The sequence below is a fragment of the Balaenoptera acutorostrata genome, chromosome 5 (genome assembly GCF_949987535.1).
Source record: "Balaenoptera acutorostrata chromosome 5, mBalAcu1.1, whole genome shotgun sequence".
NCBI classification, from domain to species: Eukaryota; Metazoa; Chordata; class Mammalia; order Artiodactyla; family Balaenopteridae; genus Balaenoptera; species Balaenoptera acutorostrata.
The window spans coordinates 141,086,899-141,107,255 of NC_080068.1; the positions used below are offsets into that span (position 1 = coordinate 141,086,899).

Here is a 20,357-nt window from a genome sequence, read left to right on the forward strand (position 1 = left end):
CTCATTTGTGTGTTTCACCAAATATGGTGCTTGTGAGCCTCATCCACAGCGATTGTGGCTTTAGTTATTGATGTTCATCAGCACTGCAGAGCATCTGGCCCACGAGTACCTGTCTCCTGGTGACAGACACTTGGGCTGTTTCCAGCTCGGGGCTGTGCCCCAGCTCCTCCACAGAGCCGTGAGCATGCGTGTGTGTCTTCAGCGACTGGGCAAGCATTTCTTCTGGGTGCCTCTCTAGGAGTGAAACGGCTGGGTTATTGGGTGCATGTATATCCCATTTGGGTAGAAATATAAGCTTTTCGAAGTGGTTTTACTAACTTGCACTCCCCCCGCCCCCCGCGTGGACGAGAGTTCTCACTGCGCCACACCCTCACCAGCGCTTGATGTAGCCAGCCTTGAATGTGAGGCATTCTGTGGCCACGGAGCAGTAGCTCTTGATTTCAGTTTGCAAATCTGTGACTCCTGGGAGCCTGGGCAGCTCTGCAAACACTTGTTGGTCATTTAGATGTGCTCTCTGGTGCAGGACGTTTCACATCTTGCCCGTTACTCTCTAGAACAGCCTTTTTCTTACTGCTTGGTGGTTCTTTTATACACTGTAGAAATGAGCTCTTTTCAGGATTTTTGTGCTGAGAATACCTTCTCTGTCTCTGTAGCTTGCATTGCCACTCTTCAAACGGTATCCTTTGATGAACAGAAGGGTTTGTTTTAATAGCCCAATTTACCCATCTTTTCCTTCCTAGCCAATGTTTTTTATATCTGGCTTAGAAAGTATCTTTCTACCTCAGGATCCCTACCTTCCTGATAGCTTCCTGAAGCTTTATTATTTTACGGTTTACACTTAGATACATAATCCAGCTGGAACTGACTTTTATGTGTGGTGCAAAGGAGAGGTCAAGTCCCATCCTTTTCCATCTGAACATATGGAGATATCATTGTCCCATAAAAGGCAATTATTTCTCCCTTTGTCAGAGCCCAAGCTCCCATATATGCCTGGTCTGTTTTTGGACTCTTCTGTCCTATGGATCTTCCCCTCTATCCTTGTCCCAACACCATCCAGTCAAAATCACTTTAGTTTTATGATATATTTTATTATTGAGTACAGTAAAACCATCCACATTGTTCTTTTCCTTCAAGGGTGCTTAGCTGTCCTTGACTCTTTGTTTTTCTGCATATATTCTAGAATAAGTTTGTCAAGTTCCACCTCTTGTGAATTTCATTAGTATGGCACTGGATCTACAGATCAACTTTGAGAGAGGTGACATTTATAATATCCAGGCTTCTACTACGTGAACATGGGTATTCCCCCATTTATTTAAATTTCCATTAATTTCTCCAAAAATGTCATATAGTTGTCTGTGTAGATAGCTTACATTTGATGTTGTAAATAGTATCCTTCAAATTTTTTTTAAATTTTCTGACTATTGCTGATATATAGCCTTATTTTTATGATTTTTTTCTTATTTTTCAATAATTTTGTATACTGGTCTTATATCCAGCAACCTTGTTAATTCTAACAATATAGAGAGAGAGAGTATTTTGGATTTTCTACATACTCAATAATATCATCTATAAATAATGAGTTTTGTTTCTTCCTTTTCAATCTTAATAAATTTTACTTGTTTTTCTTGCCTTGTTGCACTGGCTAAAACCGCTAGTTCAATGTTATGTAGAAAAACTGATAATGGACATCTTAATCTTGTTTCTGATCTCAAAAGAAGAGATTTCCACATTTCACCATTAAAAATAATGTTTCCTGTAAGTTTTTTATACTAGCCTTTATCAGCTTAAGAAAGTTTCCTTTTATTGCTAGTTTGCAATAATAATAAAAACTATGAATATTGAATTTTAACAAAAGCCTTTTCTGCTTCTACTAAAATGATTAAATGATTTCCTCCTTTGCTCTGTTACTGTACTGAAATACCTTGATTTTAAAATGCTATACCAACCTTGCACTACTGGACAAAATCTTATTATGGTGTAATATCCTTTTTTAATATTTTGCTGGCATTTTGTTTGAGTTTTCTGTGTTCATTAGTAGTTGGTCTATAATTTTCCTTTTTCCAGGTGTTCACTTTGGAGTTTTCTATCACGATTATTCTGACCTCATAAAATGACTTGGGCAGTGTTTAATCTTTTTCTGTTCTCTGCAAAAATTTTTATAAGATTGACATTATTTCTCTCTTAAATGGTGATAGAATTTTCTGGTAATGACATCTATTCTTGGAGTTTTCTCCAAGAACCTTCTTGGGAAGGTCTGAACTATGGATTCAACCTCTTTAGTGTAACAGGGACAATTCAAATTTCCCATTTCTTCTTATGTCAGCTTAGGCAAGTTGTGTTTCTCTGGGAATGTGTTTATTTCATCTAAATTTTGCAAGTATTGACAAAATTGTTCATAATTTCCTCTTTTTATTTCTTTAATGGCCTCTGTTTCTCGCATTATGTCCCATTTTCATTCTTGACATCACCATTTGTGCTTTCCCCTCTTTTTATCCTGATTAGTCTTATCGGGGGTAATACATTTTATTACTCTTTAAAGAAGATTTGACTTTGTCGACCCTTTCCATTGTATATTTGTTTTCTATTTCATTGATGCACAGACGTGTCTCAGTGTCCAGCCCAGAGTGGACACCCAGACCTGCTGTGCCCCAACTCCTTGTTCAGAAGATGAACCATTTCCAAACAGACCCAGCTCTGTTCTCAACTCCCCTTGGCTCACAGCTTTCCCAGGGCTCCTGCCCCAAAGCTGGCATACCTTTGGGCTGGGATGGATATGTCTGAGTCTCTGGGGGTCAAGCTTAGGCGCAGCTGATTCCCCGCCACCTGCAACCTGCTCACACACGTGGACAGCATGCCATCCCGAGCCTCCTCTCTGCCACCCAGGCCCCCCTCTCCATCAGCCAGGGCTGAGCTTTGAGCAAATCTCCTGACAGAAGACTATGCATGTGAAGAGCTCAGGGACCCAGGGCCGCACCAGCCAGGGGCCAACAAGGCCCTGTGTATATGCTTACGTTCACTGAAATAAAACTATGAAGACCACCAATCTGTTAGATGATCTGTCATGACCCAGATCACAGGGTACTGAGAGGCAGGGAGTCTGTGAATCAGTGTACTGAGGGGCAGGGAGTCCTGGGCGCCTGCTTTCCCTTCAGTCTGGACCTGCTCTGTTGGCCCCACAGAGAGCAAGAAGCATGCCTCTCTGTGTTCACTCCTCCCGGCCTTCTGACCCAGCATCCTCACTCCTGCCTTCAGGCCCACCTGGATTCCTGAGACACTGAGCAACTCCACTGCTCGACATGCTGTGGGCTCATCCATCCCACAGTCACCCAGGGTCGCGGCATCCCCGCCGGGCTGTGCCGCTTCCTGCACCCGGTCCTCCTCCCGCACCTGGCTCCCTTCCATGGTTCCAAGTCCGGCTCACCTGCGCGTTCTCAGCCTCTTTGAGGCCCCAGGACTTCTTTGCAAACCCTCTATTCTTCCCAGCCATCGTCTTTACCTTTATCTTCTATCCCCACCTGGGACCTCTTTTTCTGCTTGTTCTAAATAGGAACGACAGACTTGTCAGATAACAGATGTCATTGTCACTGAGCGGCAGGTGTGCAGGAAAAAACACCATATCCTGGAATTCTCTGAAAAGAAGAGTTGGCAGGAGGTGAGGGTTGGAGGCACACCAAGGTCGAAGCATTTACACACGAGGTGTCTGAGGCCAGGTCCCCCAGATGTTGACCCTGAGCCATGGATTCAGGCGTAGGTGACCCCCAGAAGCCCTGCAGGGAGTGGGGAGTTGGGACAGGGAGGCAAAGGGAGCCAAGAAGCTGGTGACTTCAGAGGCACCTGGGGCGTGATCCTGCTGGGGGAGAAGGGAGAAGGGGAGGAGGAAGGGGAGGAGGGGGAGGAGACAGAGGCTCCTGTCTGAGCCTCCATTTTCTCATCTATGAAATGGGACAGCAATGTATCCATCTCATGGGGTGGTTATGTGGCTTGAGAGAGGATTCAGGTGAAGTATTAGTACAGCACCAGCCCGTGGTGAGAATGCAATGAATAACTAGGGGCTATTATGATTTCTGTGTTCCTGAGACGGTCCAAAACTCCCAGTTCCCACATCCAGCGGCTTTCTAACTCAGGGAAGCCATGATAACGATAAACGACATCGAGCACACTCCTTTAGCAAGAAGGATCCACTGTCTGCCTGAGGTCTGCCTGTTCCCGCATGCCTGACACCGAGATCTGCCCCAGGAAGAAGTGCCTTTTTATGAGGTTAACTGCAACATGTTTCTGCAAGCATTTTTATACTGTATTTGGGTAGGAAGCATCGATGTGTCCGGGTCATCCAAGGGCGGGGCTGTCTGGATCTGTCCGCTGAAGGCGAAGCCTTGGCCAGCAGGCCATGACATCCACAGATAGAGCCATTTTCTATTTTGGTGTCGCAGAGTGGGCTGCTCGTGGACAGGATCCAAGTTGGCCACTATCTTGACAATGTGTTTGCGTTTAGAGCTGAAATGGGTCTAAAAGTAGGTCTGGGAGAGATGGCTGCTGAGGCCGGCATTCTGAGTGTCCAGTGGCAGGTTTGGGGGCTCAGGATGGAGCCCCGGCTGAGAATGTGAGCAGGGCAAATACAAGACCCTGCCGGCTGGCCTCCCCAAGCTGCCATCTGAGCACGCCTCCCCTTCTCTCCAGGGCCAAAGGCCACCTCCTCCAGGAAGCCTTCCCGACCCCTCAGCTGAGGTGGCTTTCTTGTTCCTCCCCTGTGGTCAGTTTACCAGCCTGTCTCCTCCATGAGACTGTGAGCTCCTTGAGGCAGGGCTGCTGCTTCTTTGCCTTTCTATCACTTGGCCTAGATGCTTAGTGAAAGCTCTGAATCAAGCCCACATGAATTTTCATCTTGTCTCTGAGTCCCCAGCTCTGTGACCTTAGGCACAGGCTCTCCCTCTCTGGGCCTCAGTTTCTGCACCTGGGAGGCAGAACAGCAATCCCTCCTCATAGGGATTGGTTGTTGAGGCTCAGAATATCCAGGCACCCCCTTCCTTGGTGCCCTTGCACTCTTACACCTGCAGGAGCAGCTCTTTCACCTGGAGCAATAGGGACATGGAACTCATGCTGGGAATGATAATGGTGTACACTTAGAGACGGTTCATTAGGAATAAATGGGATAAATCAGGTAAAATAAAATTAATACTGTGCCTGAGACTTAGTAGGTGTCCCCAAGTATTAGGAGCCATCATCATGATCACCATCACCACCATCATCATCACCATCACCATCATCTTCCCCATCATCATCACCATCACCATTAGCATCACCATCATCACCATCACCACCATCATTATCACCACCATCACCATCATCATCACCATCACCACCATCATCACCATCATCACCATTAGCATCACCATCATCATCACCATCACCACCGTCATCATCATCATCATCATCATCACCATCATCATCATCACCTCTATCATCATCACCATCATCATCACCACCATCATCATCATCACCATCATCATCACCACCATCATCATCACCACCATCATCATCATCATCACCACCATCATCACCAGCACCATCATCATCACCATCATCATCACCACCATCATCATCACCACCATCATCATCATCACCAGCATCATCACCACCATCATCATCACCATCATCATCACCACCACCATCATCATCATCATCACCATCATCATCACCACCATCATCACCATCACCATCATCATCACCATCCTCATCACCATCACCATTAGCATCACCATCATCATCATAATCATCATCACCACTATCACCACCATCATCACCATCATGACCACCATCATGACCACCATCACCATCATCACCACCATCATCATCACTATCACCATTAGCATCACCATCATCGTCACCACCATCATCATCACCATCATCATCACCATTAGCATCACCATCATCATAATCATCATCACCATCGTCACCATCAATCACCATCATCACCATCACCACCACAGTCATCATTGTCACCATCATCATCATCACTACCATCATTATCACCATCATCACCATCACTACCATCATCATCACCACTATCCCATCATCAGCATCACTATTGTGATCACCATCTTCTTCAGTATTTCTCAAGAAGAATCCTCTTGCAAACTATATGAGAGAAATATTGACTACTGAAGATTTCGTGGAGAACAAGGGAGGGAAGGTACATCACAGCCTCACAGCAAACAACTTAAAAATGTCTGCAAACTACAATAGGGTTGCTTCCCCTGGAACCCCAGTCCTCACTGGAGGACCGCCTTCCACTCTGACCCCGCTCCACCTGCTCTCTGCACGCTCCCCCTTCCCCTCCCTGGTCTCCCCAACGAGCAGCAAATCCCCTGCCCTGGTTTGCAGAGTATCCTCCCAGCAGGCAGGCTGGCCATGAGGCATTCCCTGACTCAAGTACATCTATGGTGGCTTCCACACACTTGTTCCACGGTGTTAATGAACATGCACCCAGCCCCGTGCTAAGTGTTCAGGGCACAGCATCTCATCCAGTCTTTCCAGAAGAAACTACAGCTCAGAGATGCCAGAGGACACACACTCAGGGCACAGCTGTAGGTGGTGGTTCCCACAGGAGCACTGCCCAGCCGGGTCAGCTGTTATGTCATCTGTGCCATTAGTTCAGTGGAACTAATGTAGGGCCTGGAACTGGCTGAGTGGGCCTCAGTTTCCTCACCTGTAAAATGGGGATAATAATACCTGTCCTTGTGGTTTGGGAAGGACGGACACAGGCAGGTGGAGAAGGCGTCCACGAGGCTCCTCTGAGGAAAGTGGGCCCAGCAGGTTTTTCTGTGAAACTCCGAGGACGGTCACGGCTGGTCTCAGCCACACAGTTCAGCGGGCAGGCCCAGAAGTGTCCAAGACAAACCCTGCCCACTGGGCGAGCTGCCCACATACAGAGAGGGACGCCTGATGCAGGCAGAGCCCCTTGTTTCGGGGGACAAATGCTCTGGCCCCAGAGGAGCCCACCTGTGGATTAAGGTGCCGCCTGCACAGCTGCTTCTCTGACCCCCCTTGAAGCAGGAACAGCTGGGCCCGGGAGGCTGCGGCGGGGAAAGCCTTCCTGGGTTGTCCCCAGCAGGCTGGACTGTATGCCCCTCCCAGTGCCAATGCTCACCAGCACCATGTTGGTGGCTCAAAATCAGCCACTGTGGGAGAATTTACACGTGACAAGTGGCAGACCCCACAAATCAGGGCTCTGCCTTTGTTTTACCCACGGAGCCAATGGTTAAACAGGTACCAGCACCTGGCCCTCCCTCTGAACCTACCTCCTGCATTTACACGGGATCCAAGTGTGCCTCTTCCCAGCCACCCTGGGGAGTCAGCCGGACGACCCCATCCTCCCCCCTCCCAAAGCCTCAGTTTCCCCATCTGTGAAATGAGGCATCTGGGCTCAGACTTTTGGAGTCTAGAAAATGAAGTCTTTTTAAAACCGGGACAGTTTTTCTGCCTCAGTTCTCCTAGCGCTGTTCTTAAATAATTACCGTAGACTCAAGGCACCTGAGTTACCTTCCACCCTCCTGCCTGCAGGCTTCTGACCCTCTGGGAAGCCAACCGTCCAGGTAGTGGGCTGGTCTGTCTCAGCCTCAGCATTGGCCCCGCAGGCTGCGGTCCCGGCTCCCTGCTCCTAGGGACAAGGCCGCCGCCACCAGAGCCCCAGTGAGCGCTGCTGATGTTCCCCAGAGAGGGGACATGTCCCCTGCCTGCTTGCACAAGGACAGGGCCAGGCACACCACACAGAGGACAAACAAATGTCAGCAAGCACAAGGGAAGGGGCCAGCGTCACCAAGAATGGGGGATGGAAAGTGACAACCACCACGAGATGCCATGCTACCATCACCAGCGGAGCTTGGAGGCACTTAGGTCCATCCGGGCCCAGGTGCGGAGACAGGCCACACACCCACCGCGGGCAGGAGACCTTCTTGCAGGGCAGTTTGGCCCATGTGTCTATTAGAGGGTTAAATGCTCATCGCTCCAACCCAGAAAGCCATACCAGAAAAATACACGTCTGCGCAAAAGTATGTGCACTCCTGGCTGGTCCACTTATTCCACGGCTAACGAGAGCCTCGCAGGGCTGCCCTCGGGAAAACTGTGGTCACTTCCCCGGCTTCTGCTTCCCACAGGCCACCCCTTCCTGCTGCTCTCCCTGGGGCCACTTGCCCTGACAGGAGGCCTCCCGGGCCGGCCACTCTGCAACGTGGCTTCAACCCCTCCGCTCTGCAAGGGCTGGTGCTCCTCCCCCGTCTCCCTGCTCGCCTGGTACCCTCGGATTTTCCACGGCCGCGCCCAGCTCTGTGCGGCTCGGAGAGACACCTTCCTGCCGGCAAGTGGTTCTCTCCAAGCCCCGCACCCGGCTTGGGGCCTGCACGTGCCTCTCCTCTCACCTGGGGATGGAGGCGCAAGGCTCCCGGGCAGCTCGTCCCTGAGCACCCTTGCTCAGGTCCCTCTCAATCACGATCACCAGAAGCGGGTGACGGCTCAGGTCGGTATGCCCAACACCCCTTAGTCGCCCCTCAGTCACCTTTTCAGAGAGGTTCTGGCTCCTTCTTTAGAAAGGGTGGGCATTAGCCCGCTTTGCTCTCAGAAACAAATTCTGGGTGGGGAGAGCCCCATCTCACGGCCCGTTACCATTGTGATGCTGTGCTGACCATTCACCAGGTGGAAGGCTGTGCTCTGAGCACGTGATGTCTGGGTGGCATGGAATCCTCTGATGACCCTGTAACTGAGTTTGTTTCCCACTTTTGCAGATGAGAGACGTGATCAGAGAGGTCACGGGTGTGCCCAGGCCACACAGCACAAAGCGGGTGGAGCTGGAATGTGATTCCAAAGTCAAGCTGCGAGCTCCGCGCACACTGCCTGCAGGGCCAGCGCCCCTCCCGGGCCCGAGCCTGTTTTACAGGGACCAAGGGTCCTGCTTTGACTCAGAGTCTTGGAGCTACGACCAGCTCCTGTGACAGCCTCAGGTTCAGGGCCTGGCAGATCTGGGGCTGCCGATAACTATTTGTTGGATGAATGAAAGCTTGTCGCCTCCCCGGGATGGGTCAGAGCTGGCACGGACTCTCCCGGCTCTGTTTTCTTCATCAAACCTCCGGATACCTGCTCTGGGCCCAAGGAGAGAGGGGCTGGGGGAAGTGGCAGGCGGCCTACCTGGGTCCTCAGCCTGCCTTGCATCAAATGTCACTCCGGGCTAGCGTGGGGGGCGCAGCCTCTGGGGTTCTGTGGTTGCCCCAGGACATGGGAGGAGGCGTGGTGATGTCCCATCCCCACCCCTAGGCCAGCCCACCTGCTGACGGTCCTGACACTCCAGCCAAAGGCTGCCTCTGTCTGCCATTTCAGGCCAAAGGACCAGCCTGCAAATGTGCCAGCAGGTGCCCAGGCAGGACGGACATGCCTGGGAGGCTACGCCCAGGAGTGGCCCTCAGCCAGTGAGGGATGGCCGCCTGTGGGTGATGCCAGCTTCCTCATGCCTGGGTGGGACCACTCGAGGTGTGCTCCACAGTCTCCCAGGGGGCCCCACTGGGATTGAGCCCCAGGAGGCTGCAGCTGTGATTCTTGATGCATCCTCCGTCCCCCACTCACTTCCTCACTCCCCTGTCAGGGGTCACTGGGGTCAGCCTGATCCCCTTCCCTAGGTTCCTCCACAAGGAGAAAAAGCTCAGTGACCCAAGACAGGGCAGGTCAAGCACACTAGGACACCAGGCAAAGGGGTGAGCACTGTGGGTCCAGGAAACCAAAGGGGGCTTCCTGGAGGAGGTGGCACTGGAGAAAGGCCTTAAAGCCAGAGCAGAGTCCAAGGAGCAATGCCCTCACAGTCCTTGGGCCTCCTTGGGGCCTTTCCGCTGCAGGCTCTGTGGACAGGGGACTTGACCGTGAGGAACTGCAGTTGGGCTTTTCGGCAGTATCTGCTCCATCATCTATTTCAAAAGCCTTTTAAAAGAAAGGACTCCAGCTGGAGAAATAATCCCCTCTCGGCCCATCCAGACCATAGAAAATGGATGCTTCCCAGGTGTTCCATCTCCGCAGATGTAAAATGCAGAGAGGCCCAGACCCCAGGCCAGTCTGAGTTGAATTTCACTGTGGGACTATCTCTCCAGCAAAGCGCTTGGATGGGGCAGGCTGGGGGCGGGGTTTCCAGACACCAGGAAGGAGACGTATGACAGCTGGCCCCAGTGACACTCCTGGGCCCCGTCCAGCCAACTCCAAAAGGCTCTGCTGCTAAACTCTTCTGCCCGGCCCCTCTCTGCTTACTTTTCTTTCTTTCTGCATTTATTTCTTTTAAAAAATATATAACTTCATTGCTCTTTTCTAATGTTAAAAGCAGCATATGCTCATGGCAGAAAAATCAGAAAAGCACAAGTAAAAAAATTAAATCACTCGTAATGTCAGGGTGCAGTGGCAGTATCTGCTGACTTTGCTGTGTCCTTCTAAGTCTTTTATCGACATCCACAACAAAACAGGCTGAGATTTTAATTGGGTTGCTGTGAATCTATAGATCAAGTTGGGAAACTGACATCTTGACAATATAGAGGTTTCCTGTCCACGAACATGAAGTATCTCTCCGTTTATTCTCTGATGTTCGTCTTTTTCCTATGTCCGAATCTTGCTGCATTGAGATCACACTGTAGGTAAATTTCAGTGCTGCTTTCCCACTTCATATTATGTAAAGTTAAGCCTTTCTTCAAGCGCAGATGCTAATTCCTGCCTAATCTTCTGATATGTGGAGACACAAGAATGCACTAATCATCCCCCATTATTGTACCTCTAGGTTGTTTCCAGACTTGTTTTGAACTATAATAACAATAATGAAGAAATGCTTGTCTTCTGTTCACTAAAACTTGAAAGCAGTTCAGCAAAAAGCTCAGAAAACGGCTCATGCACGCTCAGTCAGCTGTCCTTCTCACCATGCAAGCTGCACCCACCCTGTGTGATCACTGAGACCTACTGTGAGCAGGCCCAGGGCACTCAGAGCACAGGAGAGTCCTAAAAGCATGGCGTCAGGACTGGAGACCCATTCACCAATGCTCGACCAGCCTGAGGGCACGGGACTCAACTCCCCCGGGCATAGATCCTTCTGTTTCCAAAGCATCTCAGATTGATTCCCTTGGGGGCTCTTTGAGCCTCTACACACCATGGGCACCCTCAGAGCTCGCTGTTGACGAAGACCCTGAAACATTACATGTCCTTCATCCTACTTTCCTGTGATTCCTTTGTTAATGAACCTTTTCCTGGCTATAACATACATACAGAGCAGCTCTAATCATCAGGGTACAGCTGGTGACTTTTCAAAAGGTGACCGTGCCATGCACCCAGCCCCGGATCTGAAAGAGGACGGTACCAGGAATGCCTAGGGGTAACCTCTAGTCCGGGGCTCTCGGCTGGGGCAGTGTTGACCCCGGGGCACGTCTGGTAAGGAATGCAGACACTTTTGATGGTCACAACTGAGAGGGCACTGCTGGCATCGAGTGGGCAGGGGCCAGGGACGCTGTTCAAAACTCTGTTCTGCACAGGCTGGTCCCCAAATGGAGGACGATTCAGTCCCAGGTGTCCACAAGCCTGAGTTTGGGAAGCCCTGCTCTCGTCTATCCTGACTTCCAACTGCATAGACTAGTTCTGTCTGTCACTTAATTCAACGACCAAACCTGGTTCAATTTGATCTTTCCAGAATCAGTTCACAGTTCCCATCCATTCCTTCCTATCCTCCCCGACCTCTGAGTCCAGACTCTCATCACATCCTGCCTGAGTGAGGGTCAAGCCTCCCCAGCCCATACGCGGCGTGGTGCCTGACTTAGAGGTCAGGGACGAGTGAATGGAGGAACAATGCCTGCCACATCGAGCGAATGCTCCCCAGGGCTGGGACAGGTCACCAGGGTCCCATCTCTGAGCAGGACCCCAGCGCCAGGCAGGCCCCCGAGTCGGGTTCTAGAGAAACCCCAGGCCCCTGGGAGGAACAGCAATAGCTCAAGGGAGGAGGGGTGGTCAGGGACTCTCCCACGCTGGGCACCCAGAGATGGACCCAGGAGGCCCGTGCCCCTCAGGAGCCCCTGTGCCGAGCCCGACCAGGAAACAGTCAGGGGACCTGCAAGACAGTGACTCTGGCCAGTGGCTGGGGGGCAGCAGAGGCAGATGGAGAAGCGGGAGGAGTGTCAGCCTGGGAGGAGGCCGGAACGGGGGAGACCAGGAGAGATGGGGAGGCCGTGACTTCTCAGGGAAGCAGGAGGCTAGGTGACGGTCCTGGGGGAGGGGACAAGCCAGGCCCAGGAGCTGGATGCCGGGAACAGGGGCCAGGCAGGCACACGGGGTGTGGGGGACGAGGTGCAGCTGAGCAGCAGGGCCACTGGGCTGGATCCCTGGCATCGGGTGACACCCCCATCCACACTCCTGGCAGGCTGGAGGCTGCCTGGTAACCCAGGAGAGGCAGCTGTGCCCTCTCCGTGCGCCACAGCCGCTGGTCACCCAGCTGCTGAGCAGGCATCAGGCTGCACCTATGATGCCCAAATCACGCCTCTGCACTTGCACGCCCCCGAGAGTGTGCACCTCGTTAAACTGTGCCCTGGGCACCCACCCTAGTCCAGCCCTGCGTGAGCCACTGGGAACAGGGACCCATTAGCACGTGAGGCCCCCTGGGTAGGGCCTCACCCTTCACCTCCCGAGCGCCAGGCCCAGGAGGACGGCACCCTGCACGGAGCTGGCTCGTGAGGGAGCCGTGTGGTGGAGACAACCGGGACCTTCCGGGGTGTCAGCGTCTCCCCAGAAGCCAGCAGGGAGCAGATGGGCTGCCGACTGAGGGTGTGGGTGGGGAGGAGGGCGGGTTTCAGGCCCCTGTCCCAGTCGGCTGGGCTGTGGTACAGACCGCATGCTGCTTCGGAGGGCACTGGAGGTGGCACGTTTGATGAGACTATGTTATTCTTCAAACCAGAAAGAAATAAATTGTATCTAACCAAAAAGTAAAGTCTGAGAATGTTTTAGCACTACAGCCCTCTGGGGAGAATTGCTCCTGGAACCAGAGATCAGACTCCCCAGCGTGAGACTGGACCAACTCCGGAACATCAAAGCCTGGAGTCCTGGATGCCTCGGCTGGCCCTCGCATTCTTTTCTTTTTGGCCATCCGCGCCGCATGTGGGATCTTAGTTCTCCGACTAGGGATTGAACCCGCGCCCCCTGCACTGGAAGCACGGAGTCTTAACCACTGGACCGCCAGGGGAGTCCCCTGCCCTCGCATTCTAAACAGGTCCTTGCTGCCCAAACCATGCCTCCCAGTCCCCACTCCCACCCCCTAGCTGGGGGGGACCAGACAAGGAAAGTGAGGCACCCAGAGCAGCACTGGAGGAGGTGCCGCTCGCACCCGAGAGAGAGCTCGGCCTCCTTAAATGTTGCCCCTGGTGCCTCTCTCCCCTCGCCTGCCCTACCCTGGGCTCAGGCCTCGACCTTGACTTCTGGACCACAGAAGACAGCGACCTGTCACCTCCTCACCACGTGAAAGGCTCCAGCAGGTTCCACGCTCAGCCTGAGGCTCGTTGGTGGCATTTCAGTAAGTCATTGGGCCTGCTGTCATCAGAAGGCAGGGAAGTGCATCCCGGCCCCTCCACCCACGGCTCTGAGACCCTGAATTGATCAGTTTACTTCTCAGACCTCAGTTTTCTCATCAGTTAAATGGGTACGGGCTCTACCCCACAGGGTCACTATGAAGAGTCTCCGAGACCACCCCTGGGCGAGTGGTCCAGCGCTGCACGCACTGCCTGCCCCTCCGTCCTCATGATGTGAGTAGCAGGATGAGTCTGAGACACGAACCACACCCACCCACCCCCCACCCACCCCCAGAACCCACACCCAGCTCGAAGCAGACTCAGGAACTTTTGTCCCCTCTCTTAGGCTGGCCGGCTGGCTGTGGCCATGGTCCCGCAGCTGGCAGCCCTGGGCGGGTGAGGTAGTGTCTGTGCCGGGCCCGGCTCTGGTGCCCACATGATGTGGGTGCAGGAGTGGGGGGCTGGCGGTGCAGAGCGGAGGTCTTTGGGGAGACTCAGGGTACAGCAAGCTGGCTCCCCCAGGCAGGGGCCCAGGTGGAGGGCATTGGGCCACCCCTCAGCCCCTTCCCCTCGTGGGACCACCCCCCCACCTGTGCTGCAGGAGAGAAAACTGAGCTGGCCTCCTGCCCAGGGGACTGAGGGAGGTGGGCAGAAAGATGAGGTCACAGGGACAGAGGGCGTCACTTGTTTACAGTCAAGCACCCACAGCCAGAGACACTGCACGGACACACACGCAATCCTGTGGACAGACAGCCCTGCACGGAGAGGGTCGGGCAGGTGGGGCCTCAGTCGTCAGCCGGCTGGCATGTCTGGACAGCAAGGAGGTGACACATGTCGCATGCAAGCAGCGGGCTATCGGGGCTTCCGCCACATGGCCCAGTAGGAGCCGTGCACAAGGCTCGCTGCTGAGCTCCACACGAGGGGCCCAGGCACGGCCAGGAGACCTGCACGGGGAAGGGGCCCAAGGGCGAACCTGGGCGGCCTCGGACCCATAGACAGAGAGACCCCGAAGGCCTCAGAGGGACCACAGGCCTCGGTCTCCCCAGGGCACCTGGGGGAGCAGATGACAGAGGTATCAACCCCTCCTGGGTTTTCTTTTGTTTGTTTTGTTTTGTTGTTGTTTTTGGTTTTCGGGTTTTTTGGCCAGGCCGCGCAGTTCGTAGGATCTTAGTTCCCCGACCAGGGATTGAACCCGTGCCCCAGCAGTGGAAGCGCCGAGCCCTAACCACTGGACGCCAGGGAATTCCCAACCCCTCCTGTTGTAAAGCAGGAGCCACTAAGGCATGTTGAACGGGAGCGAGGGGTGACCAGGAGCGTGCCAGGTGGCCTGGGCTCCCCTGCAGCCCTGGGAGAGGGGGAGGCGGGCAGGTCTGGGGGCTGCAGTGGTGGGCAGCCAGGAGGTCACCAGCCAGGAAGTAACACACACCCCTACTGAACTCACATGCACACTAGGCGGACTCACAAGTTCCCACCCACTGAACTCACGCTCACACACACACACACCCCGTGCAGTCCCAGCCCCAGGAAGACGTGGGCGGCCCTCCTCTCAGCTCACCAGCAGGCACCGCATCCCACACGCAACACCTGAGCCTCCGCCGCCCAGAGGAAGGGAATGAGAGCACCACGTCCACTTCAGCCTGGTGGCGGGACCTGTCCTCACCGCTCAGGACGCGCACAGCTACCTCCCGCCCAGAAGCTGCCAGAACCAAGGAGGCTGCCCTCAGACAACCCCTTGCCTGTGGTTGGCAGGAGGAAATCGAAGGAAGGGAGCAGGTTGACCCGCCCACAGGTAAGATCAACGTATTGCAGCCCCTGAAGCACTGCTTGAGCACCATTTATGCACCAGGCCCAGTGCCTGTCCCACGAGACAGAAACTACTACTCACTGCTAACCAGGGGCTCCCAGGGCTGTGGAGGGGTGGTCTTCACCACTGGGGCAGCTGAGCTGGCACTGTGGGACTGCTGAGAGAAAAGAGAGCCCGTCTGAGAGGCACGGAGGGGTCTGGGCGCTGACAACACTGTTTGAGCCCTGGATCCAGCAGTGCCTGAATCCTGACGTGCACTTAGACTTATCAGTCACTGAGTCAATCAGTCACCCTTTGGCTGAAGCTGGTCTGAGTTGTGTTTCTGCACCTTGTGACCAAGAGGGTCCAAATAAACCCAGTAAATATTTTCTGAGTCTGAAAGTCATCATTTGAAGACCTGTGTCCTGAGGAAGCACGAGGAGGCACCCCACGTGCACCCCACTTAGCCCACATGCCTACTTTGCCCAGGGCTGTATGATGACCTCCGTGGGTGCTCAGCACTTTTGCTTTCGTGGATTCCTTCCTTCATTAAAAAATATTAAAATTATATTTTACAACTGTGTTGGTACAAGTATGAATGTGATCCAGGCCAGATTCATTATTATGTATTTATTATTATTTTCACTTTTTATTCTATTTAAAAAAAAATTAAAATCGAACATTTCCAGGGGCCCCTAGGAGCCTGTCAGGCCCTCAGGTATGTGGGTGCTGTGTCTGCTGGAGAAGTCGGCCCTGGCCTAGCCCAGCAGAGACTGGGTGCTGTGCCCACCCAGCAGCCCACCCTAAATGTGGGGCGAAGCTGACACAGAGGAAAACCGCCCTCCTGGCAAACTGTGTTCATGGAGGGGGCAGGAGGGGGCAGAAATCCTGCTGAAAACTCCCGCAAAGGCACCAATACACGAGGACCCTGCTGACTTGGACCCGTGGACCACCAGGGAAGGGAAAATCCCGAGGATGGAGACCCGAGAGGCGTGATCCAGGAGACAAAGATCAGAGCATCCCAGGCAGGCCTTGGGGACACAGAGGGAGTCCTCTCCCCAGCACCTGGCCAGGTACCCAGTGACCTCCTGGATCCCTCCCCCCATCAGCCCCACCTGCCCCATCCCAGTCACAGAAATCATTCCGGACACCGCCCGCTCCCTCAACCCCACGTCCAGGAAATGCACACTGTCCGGCGGCCCCTGGGGTCCCCAGGGTAAGGGCCGGTTCCTTATTCCAGGGTTCCAGCCTCTGCCCGTCTCTGCCTCGGGTCCATCCTCTGCAGCCACGCTCACCTGCCTGCAAGAGAGGCTTCCGACGCGATCCTCACCCACGCCTGGAAGGCCCACAGGCCACCCAGCCCAGGCCTGCTCACGGACCCCGAGTCCACGTCAGGCCCGTCTCCACCTCCTTTCTGGAAGGTGCAGGTCCCCTGGCTTGACCCTGGTGAGCTGACGGCACTCGGGCTGTGACGGTCCCAAGGGGACTGTGAGCCATGGCGCTGCCCAACAGGGAGGGGTAAGGGAGGTGACAAGTCCTGATGAAAACCAGAGGGGGAGGGTGGCCCAGCCTTTCTTGGTGGGAGTCTCCCGCCTCCCAGAATGCCGCAGCTCCAGGTCGGGGACAAGGGGTCTGTGGTCCGCATCAGGCTCCAGCTCCCTGGGGACAAGCCTGGACCCTCTCTAAGTGGAGCCTCAAGGGCGTGTATCACAAGTGTTAGGCCCACCAAGGACCCCTGGCTCCTTGGCAGACAGTCCGACGGTGAGTGTGAGGACCCACCTTGTGCCACTAAGTGCTCATCAAACCATACCTCGTTATTGCTTTAATTTTCAAAACAGCTCTCCTCTCCCCACTTTACAGGTGTAGAAACTGAGGCCCAACGGGTCAAGCCCCTAACCTTGGTTTACACGGCTGTGAGGGCGGCCCTGTGATTTAAACCTTATAACCCATGCTCTAACCCAACCCAGCATGATCCCACTCAAACCCAAGGCAGACAGGAGGAGGGGACACAGTCTGCCTCCCTCGGAGGGTCACCTGCAGCATCGGGGGCCTCATGTGCTCCCCACTCCACCCTGAGTTGGGAGAGATGCACGCCGTCAGCTACCTGAAGGGCCGTGGGGACCCGGGAGGGGGCTGATGTAGAGGTGGCTGGGCCAGGTGGGCGCTCCCGCGGGTGCATGGGAGGAGGATGCAGGTGCCCTGGTGCAGGGGATGATGGTGCTGGGCGCTCCCCCTGCCAACGGCCACTGCGTGCCGGGCACTCCACACAGCGTCCGCGGCCAGTTCTACAGCACACAGACCCACAGGAGTAAGATTCGTGACAATAAGGTTCACCCCCCAATCCCTCACATCACAGTGCCCACTGGCTCCACACTAGATGGAACATAAAGCCAAGATTTACTCCTGAGATTAATCTGGGGTGTGAAGTCAGCTCCCCCGGACATACGTAAAACCAAGACTTCCTTTTGCCTGTTTGAAAGATGCAGGCGTGAGGGCCAAATGAGAGCATTCACAATTATTTTTTTAAATTACTTTAATTTTTGAATAAGTAATAGAAGAGCAAAAGGTCACACATGAAGTATTTGGGATCAGGATGGCTTTGGACTTGACAATGGTTATACTAGCAACTAGAAGATGATAGAGAACTTCCTGCAAGATTGGCCTCTGACCACCCTTTTCTATAGGGAAATGATTTCCAAATTAGAATTTTATACCCACTGTGACAGACTGAATGTTTGTGTCCCCCACCCCCAAATTCACAGGTTGAAATCCTAACCCCCAATGCGATGGTGTCAGTAGGTGGGGTCTCTGTGAGGTGATTGGGCCACGAGGGTGGAGCCCTCATGAGTGGGATTAGTGGTCTTATAAAAGAGACCCCAGAGAGCTCACACACCCCTTCCTCCACATGAGGTCACAGCAAAAAGATGGCATCTACAAACTGGGAAGCTGGTGTCACCGGACACTGAGTCTGCTGGCGCTTTGATCTTGGACTTCCAGGCTCCAAAACTGTGAGAGATAAGTGCCTGTTGTTTCTACGCCGCCCAGTCAACGGCATTCTGCTGTAGCAGCACGGACGCCCTGGGACAGCCAGCCAAGCTATCAATCAAGTGTAGGATGGCATGGACCTTTCCAGACAGTTGAACTCTCCCCTGCACTCTTGTTGGAAAGCCAGCAGACTACAAGCTCCCAAGACAAGGGAGTAAATCCAGACCAAGGAAGATGCAGAACACCCCATGTGTCTGAGGTCTGGAGATTTAGACAAGAGGCAGAGGGTCTGAAGCTGGATTAACAATAAGCACATGAAGAAAAAAAAAAAACAGATAAGACAACATAGCGATTGATAACTGTAGGGAAAAAAGGTAAGGCAGGAAAAGCAATGATAGTATATTACCTGGCTCTGCCGTAGGCTCCATTTACATGATCGTGTGAATGTAACTGAAACCACGCTCTCTGCATCGCTGGGCTGGTGCTGGGAAGGAGGTGGTAGGGGTAGGGACAGTGGATGAGGGGAAATTTATGCCTCTTCTCCATAGGGGAAGTCAGTAGATCCTGATTCAGCTGAAAAAACAAGAAGGAGCAATACAAGAATGTTATTTAGGAATACAGACAGAAATACCAAAAGAATTACTTTTTTAGAAAAGAGGAAGTGGCCGCCTCTGGGGAAGAATAACTGGGGTGGGTGGGGTGGGGGGTAGGGGATTGCTGTTTTTTTATAAGCAGCCCTGGGAATGACTTAACTCCTTAGATTATATGCACATACAACTGTGATTTTAAAAGACTTTAAAAAAAGGTTTTCCTGTGAGCTGTGGATAAGCGAGAGCTCAGACTGCAGCTCAAGGGAAGTAGGCCCAGGGAGGCGGATGGAGACCCTGACTTGCCTGAGAGGCACAGGGGAGGGAGGACGAGTGAGAGCTAAGGGCCCTGGGTTCCCTGGTGGAGACGGGGATCTCAGAGACCACCAGGCAGTGTGGCGGGTACCCGCTCCGTGGGGCATGTCCACCTCCCGTTGCAGGTCCGGAGGAAGACCCTTGGCAGCAGGGCCCCGAGATGCTCGGGGAAGTCACAGCGGACAGGCCGTGAGGGGTGGGAACCAGGTCTTCCCCACCTGGTCTTGCCTCCCCTTAGATCCTATCTGGAGACCCTTAGGGGTGGGGACACAGGCTTGGGCGACACTGGTGCCCCGTACTGAGCTGACTTGGCCGCCCTCAGGCCATTCCGGGGACTCTGTCCTCCCGTTTCCAGATGCAAAACCAACACTGGATTTTTGCCATTTGAAGGACGCGGGAGTGAGGGCCGAGATTCCTTTGTGTTCTGAGAAAAATACAACATCTGGCCCCTCTGCCCCCAGCGTGGGAACAAACAACCCTCAAAATGTGTGGGCGTGCGTGCGTGTGTGTATGTGTGCAGAATCACACTCCTAGGCCCCATCTGTCCTTTGGGCTTCAGGATAGTTTCCTCCACGTTGCTGACAAATTCTGCAGTTCTGACAACAGCTGTGAATACTCCGCTTAGTCTCTGTGAGCCCCATGGCCACACAAAGGGTTCAGTCTGCCGTACCCTAAACCTGCCCCCAGCAGTGTGCCTGCCGGGCAGTGACATGGGGGGTGAGGGGCCAGCTCGGGGCCTCGATGTGCTGGGCCCGTGTCCTTGCTGCTCAGAGTGTGACCGCAGTTGGGCAGCTGGGTGTCACTCGAGAGCTTGTTGCACAGGGGTCTCGCCAGTGGCACCCCCAGATCTACCCACTCGGGACCCGCGTTCAAGCAGATACCTGGGAGGTTAAAGTTCAGGGCTACCTGGTTTATAGGACTTAATGCTCACTCCAATCATGCAAGGTTGGGGTGTCACCTGCGGGTGAGAAAAGTGAGGTTCAGTGAAGCTGGGTGACTGACCCCCCTCACCCAGCCATGAGTAAATGCACTGGCCTTGACCCCAGGGCCGGGCCAGCTGGGCTCAGAAGGGCTCCCGGCTGGTCTGGACATGACCTCTGGTGACATACAAGGGACGCCAACTGTCTGGGGCTG

At 53.6% G+C, this 20,357-nt stretch overlaps 1 long non-coding RNA gene across 1 annotated transcript; it reads right to left on the reverse strand.

Moving 5' to 3' along the window:
* Positions 1-17,901: 17,901 nt before the first annotated feature.
* Positions 17,902-20,184, reverse strand: LOC130708194 (uncharacterized). Its single transcript, XR_009008281.1, has 3 exons — positions 20,130-20,184; positions 18,728-18,894; positions 17,902-18,616 (listed from the first exon to the last, which is right to left on the reverse strand). It is a non-coding gene; the product is annotated as an uncharacterized LOC130708194 (long non-coding RNA).
* Positions 20,185-20,357: the final 173 nt, after the last annotated feature.